Source organism: Spermophilus citellus (genome assembly GCF_964194105.1).
Source record: "Spermophilus citellus genome assembly, chromosome: 1".
NCBI lineage: Eukaryota > Metazoa > Chordata > Mammalia > Rodentia > Sciuridae > Spermophilus > Spermophilus citellus.
The window spans coordinates 207030299-207036774 of record NC_138182.1 but is presented as its reverse complement, the minus strand read 5'-3'; the positions used below and the strand labels follow the sequence as shown (position 1 = coordinate 207036774).

At 38.0% G+C, this 6476-nt stretch overlaps 1 long non-coding RNA gene across 1 annotated transcript in view; it reads right to left on the bottom strand.

Moving 5' to 3' along the window:
- Positions 1-484: 484 nt before the first annotated feature.
- LOC308657561 overlaps positions 485-6476 on the bottom strand; it is a 69555-nt gene continuing 63563 nt past the window's right edge. The window contains exon 3 of the long non-coding RNA XR_014023991.1: positions 485-667. This is a non-coding gene — a long non-coding RNA (uncharacterized lncRNA). The remainder of the gene's footprint in view (positions 668-6476) is intronic.

Below are 6476 nucleotides of genomic sequence, written 5' to 3'. Positions count from 1 at the left end.
GAAATTATACTCTCCCTCTCAACCTCCCTGTATGCTCAATCTTCACAATCTATGCTCTATCTTTTGGTAACACTTGTTCTTTGATGGCATACCATATATTAAATATTTATGTTTTTTTTTTTTTGTTAATTGTCTGCCCCCATCAAACAATAAAATCTTTAAGGAGTTTTTGTTTTTTCATAGGATTGTCATGCAGATGTCTTGTATACAGTAGTTCATGCATTAGAAGGGTCTTGAATTTTAGCTGTTAGTTCTTTACTAATTGCCTTTCTGCTATTATTTTGTTGTTTTCAGGAATTCAAACTAAGAATTCTGAAAGATCTTGAAGTTTGACCTACTGAGCAAACAAACAAATAAACAAACAAACCCCAAACACTGGTATGGATTTTTATGGTTTAGTTATTTTTAAAAATATTGTTTATGTGGAATGATAATAGCTACCCTTTTTTTAATCAAATGCTATACCACATACTTACCTATTTTCTGTAAGTCTTCTCACTATCTTTATTGAGATTGGCAGGCTTCTTAGTTCATTTTGTATTGCTATAACAAAATACTAGATTCTGGGTATTTGTGAAGAAAAGTGGTCTATTTAGCTCATTGTTTCTGAGGTCCAATAACATGGTCCTGGCATCTAGTTGGCTCTGGCAAGGGCCTCATCCTGTATCTCAACATGATGGAGAAGTAGAAGGAGAAAGGACGCATATGAGAAAAATATATACGTAAGAGAAGAAATGAGAGAGACATGGCCCTGCTTTAACATAACTTGGCCTTGTAGTAAGTAATCCAGTCCTGCAAGAGTAAGAACTCATCCTTCCTGGCAAGACAGCATGAATTCATTCATGAGGATTTGTTCTATGACCTAATTAACTTTCAAATGTTCTATCACCTCTCAACACCATTATTTTTATTGGGAACTGCAAGCAAAAATAATGAAAACGGAAACAGACCTCAATAGATCAGCAAGCTTTCTTTATTAAGCTGCGGTGGAATGGCACAGTTTCAGGGGAGAAAATGGCAACTGACTGCAAGAGGGGTGCATTTTTTTAATAGATTTTAAATGAGAGTTAATCATAGTAGAACGTTTAGTGTGACTTAATCATTAAAAACTCAGAGCATGAGGTTGGGTCCTCAGGAAACTAGTTGTGCAGGTTCAAAGTCTGAACAGTTGCAAAAGTTCGAAACCCATTGTTACTGGAATGAAAGTCCAGAGCCCAGAGCCCATTCATTATTTGCCTTCTTCCTCCCTGGGGTTATTACTCCACATCCTTCAGGAACCAAGCCTCAACATGAGTTTTGTTTTTTTCCCAATCACTATTTTATTATTTTGTTTCTAATGATATTAGCAATGTTTCAGGACTTCATTGTCCAATTCACACTATTGAAACTGGGCCATAAAATGGCAACTTACCTTTTTACTAAACGGGAAATTGTTCAATCTGATTTCCAGGCCATAGGCTTAGAAACCTAGAACCTGATCTAAAATGATTTTGAGAACCTGGTGGAATCAAAAGTCTGGGAAAAGTGAACCTGATGAATAAAAACAGGCCCTCACAGATGTATATTACAAGTTAGGGTGCTATCAACAGTAGCAAAGGGATTAGAATAGTGGAGAGACTATGTACTAAGTGTATGTAAGTTCATCTCCATGATCTCCATCTGGACCAGCAAACTGGTGTGGACTTAATGTACCATCAACACTCTCAGGATTAATCCATCAGTTTCTATTTCCATTTGCCCCAGGATCCTGAAATCCCTTCACTCTTGGCTCTACCACGCGGCCTGCGCAGTGGTTTCATTAATGAGGTTCTAGGCATAAAGTTAGTTAGAAGAGATCGAAATAAAACACACAGACCAGTTACCTTATTTATATTGCTAGGTCCGAGACGGCTCACCTCTCTGGTTCCCACCTCTAGCCGCCCAGCAGGGCAGCGAGGATTACTCAGGGCTAGCAGGAGAGAGAGAGCGCGAACACGCCTGGGAGTAGCCCTTTATTGGGGAACAAGAGATTCAGGGGAGAATTCCATCCAATGAAGGTTGAGGGGGCGCTGCACTCCAAGGTCAGGGTCAGTGATTGGGTCCCCGGGGTCAGTGGTCAGGCACACCCCCACACGGATGGGCTCTCTCATCAGGAAAGGGACAGGAAAGCTTCGACAGAGCCAAAGCGCCTCAGGCCCTTAACGGGAGTCACCCAATCACGTGTCAGAATGGCTTCCCACACTTGGCCAACTGGAAGACAAATTTGAGCTGCCTCTCGTCTTCTTGTCCATCACTGTTTCTTTTGCAAAACTTGATGTCACAGTATTGTCTTCTATGCAACTCTATGCAATGTCTATGACATTTCTATGCAACTATGCAGCAAGTCCTTGCTTGGTTTCAATATTCTTAACTATTTACCTTGGCCTGAAGTTTCTCTACTCATTTCTTTTATTTAAATTATTATTTTATTTTATATACGACAGTGGAATGCATTACAATTCTTATTACACATATAGAGCACATTTTTTTTTTTTTACATCTCTGATTGTATACAAAGTATATTCACACCAATTCCTGTCTTCATATATGTACTTTGGATAATAATGTCCATCACATTCCACCTTCATTTCTAACCCCTCCCTTCCCTTCCCACCCCTCTGCCCTATCTAGAGTTTGTGTATTCTTCCCATGCTCCCCTTCCCTACCCGACTATGAATCAACCTCCTTATATCAGAGAAAACATTCGGCTTTTGGTTTTTTTGGATTGGCTAACTTCACTTAGCATTATCTTCTCTAATTCCATCCATTTATCTGCAAATGCCATGATTTTATTCTCTTTTATTGCTGAGTAATATTACATTGTGTATAGATGCACACTTTTTTATCCTTTCCTCTATTGATGGGCATCTAGGTTGGTTCCATAGTTTAGCTATTGTGAATTATGTTGCTATAAACATTGATGTGGCTGTGTCCTTGTAGTATGCTGTTTTTAAGTCCTTTGGGTATAGTCCCAGGAGAGAGATAGCTGGGTCAAATGGTGGTTCCATTTCAAGTTTTCCAAGGAATCTTCATACTGCTTTCCATATTTGCTGCACCAATTTGCAGTCCTACCAGCAGTGTATGAGTGTACCTTTCCCCCCACATCCTCACCAACACTTATTGTTGTTTGTTTTCATAATAGCTGCCATTCTGACTGGAGTGAGATAAAATCTTAGAGTAGTTTTGATTTGCATTTCTCTAATTGCCAGCGATGATAAACATTTTTTCATATATTTCTTGATTGATTGTATATCATCTTCTGAGAAGTGTATGTTCAGGTCCTTGGCCCATTTATTGATTGGGTTGTTTTTTTTTTTTTTTGGTGCTTAGATTTTTAAGTTCTTTATGTACCCTAGATATTAGTGATCTATCTGATGTGTGAGGGGTAAAGATTTGCTCTCAAGATGTAGGCTCTCTATTCGCCTCACATATTGTTTTTTTTTTTTTTTTTTTTTTTTTAGCTGAGAAGAAACTTAGTTTGAGCCTATTCTATTTATTGATTCTTGATTTTAATTCTTGTGTCAAAGGAGTCTTATTAAGGAATTTAGGGCCTAATCCCATGTGATGGATATTAGGGCCCACTTTTTCTTCTATTAGATGTAGGGTCTTTAGTTTTATTCCTAGGTCCTTGATCCATTTTGAATTGAGTTTTGTGTATGGAGAAAGATAGGGGTTTAATTTCATATTGTTGCATATGGATTTCCAGTTTTCCCAGCACAATTTGTTGGGGAGGCTATCTTTTCTCCAATGCATATTTTTGGCACCTTTGTCTAATATAAGATAATTGTAATGTTGTAGGTTAGTCTCTGTGTCCTCTATTCTGTACCATTGGTCTACCAGTCTGTTTTGGTGCCAATACCATGCTGTTTTATTACTATTGCTCTGTAGTACAGTTTAAGGTCTGGTATACTGATGCCACCTGCTTCACTTTTCCTGCTAAGGATTGCTTTAGCTATTCTGGGTCTCTTATTTTTCTAGATGAGTTTCATGACTGCTTTTTTTTTTATTTCTGTGAGGAATGTCATTGGGATTTTGATTGGAATTGCATTAAATCTGTATAGTGCTTTTTTGGTAGTATGGTCAAAATTTGATGACATTAATTCTGCCTATCCAAGAGCAAGGTAGATCTTTCCATCTTCTAAGGTCATCTTTGACTTCTTTCTTTAGGGTTCTGTAGTTTCATTGTATAGATCTCTTACCTCTTTCGTTAAGTTGATTCCCAAGTATTTATTATTATTTTTTTGAGACTATTGTAAATGGGGTAGTTTTTCTCATTTCCCTTTCAGAGGATTTGCCACTGATATACAGAAATGCCTTTGATTTATGGGTGTTGATTTATGTCCTGCGACTTTGCTGAATTCATTTACTAGTTCTAGAAGTTTTCTGGTGGAACTTTTAGGGTCTTCCAGGTAGAGAATCATGTCATCAGCAAATACTGCCATTTTGAGTTGTTCTTTTCCTATGTGTATCCCTTTAATTTCTTTCGTCTAATTGTTCTGGCCAGTGTTTCAAGTGGTGAAAGAGGGCATCTCTGTCTTGTTCCAGTTTTTAGAGGGAATGTTTTCAATTTTTCTCCATTTAGAATAAAGTTGGCCTGGGGCTTATCATAGTTAGTGTTTATGATATTGAGATGTTTCTGTTATTCCTAATTTTTCTAGTGTTTTAAACATGAAAGAGTGCTGTATTTTGTCAAATGCTTTTTCTGTGTCAATTGAGATGATCATATGATTCTTATCTTTAAGTCTATTGATATGATTAATTATATTTATTGCTTTCTGTATGTTGAACCAACCTTGTATCCTCTGTGCCTTCTTGTATCCCAATAACCCTTATATTTGGTCTTTTGATGCTGTCCCATAATTTTTGGATGTTCTGTTCCTGGTTTCTTACTATCTTCACTGTGTGATAAACTTTATTTTCCATATTGTGTACTTTGTCTTTATTATCTGACATTCTTTCTTCCAAGTGATATAGTCTGGTGGGTATGCTTTCTATTGAGTTTTTTATTTTATTTATTGTATCCTTCATTTCAAGGATTTCTGGTTTTTTTCAGAGTCTCTAGCTCTCTGAAGTAATCTTTTTATACCCATATTTGCTCTCATCTCTTTGTAGGAGTGATCAATTTTTGTCTGTATTTGCTCATTTAGGTCATTCTTTAATTCACAGATCATTTTAATTATGAGCCTTCTGAATTCCTTCTCTGATATTTCATCAACTTCGCTGTCCATGGGTTCTGTTATTATAGTGTCCTGGTTTGTTTGGGGCACTTTTCTCCCCCCCCCCTTTTTTTTTCATTTTGTCTATGTGTCTTCCTTTCTTGCAGTGTAGCTATAATATGTTACAGTTTCTTCCCTATATTCTTGTAGTACCCATAGGGATTGTCTGAACCTCACCTTGATGTTAGGCTTCCAGACCCTGCTGGTGTTCCTCAGTGTATGCTACTGCATCTAAAGATGGTGGCAGCAATAGCAGAAGTAACTAGAGATAATAGTTAAGGTGCCCCAAGATGGAAGCAATGTCTTACAAAGATGGGACTGAAAGGGTGAACCTTATTCTCTCCTTGGGATGCCTGCTCTGAGATGCAGCTGCTTCCAGGACCTGTCTACTGTCAAAAGTTAGGGGCTACTGTGTGGGGAAGGCTATACTGATGACTGCAGTGTCCTAAGATGGAAGTGGGTTAGGCTTAGGCTCCCAGTGTGTGTGTGGGGTGATCTCAGACCTACCCTAGATCTGGGCCCTGCATAAGTCAGTGTGGGTGAATTTGGGCTGGGTTTGGGGTCCTGTGGTAATCTGCTGGTCAGAAGAGGTGGTCCTGAGCTGAAGGCTGTGTTCCAGCGGGTATCTCTACTGCTGGTAAAGGGGTGGACCCAGGCGTACTCTCAGCCTGGGTCCTGGGCAGGCTGGTGTGGACAGATCTGAGCTGAGCCTGGGCTCCTGCTCAACATGAGTTTTAGAGGGGATAAACCAGATCCAAATCACAGCAGCAGTGTTACTCCCACTTTATAGATGAGAAAACGGAAACTCAGAGAGAAGCTAAATAATGATAAATGGAAAACCTAGGAACTAAGTTTGTCAGACTGAATTTAAAGAGTTCCTCTTTTTTTCTTTTATAAAAATCTATCTGTATGTGAAAAGGGAATTTCTCTATTAACAGTATTATTTAATGAGAAATCTTTTTCAATGACCATATTGAATAAAATATTTAGGAAAGTTTATAGTGTAATTATTAGCACACAATATACTTATATATTTCATTCATTTATTAAAGTACTTGTTATCTATGTGCTAAGTACTAGGTATGACATGAATACAATAGATAATGGCTCCTACCCTTAAGGAGCTTATAGTCTACTGAGAAAGAGATGCAACATCAAAGATTCAGAACTCTATTCTCTTCTTCACTTAATTTTTCCCACCCTTACCTCTGGCATTTTGCATCATCACTGAAAATAGAAAAT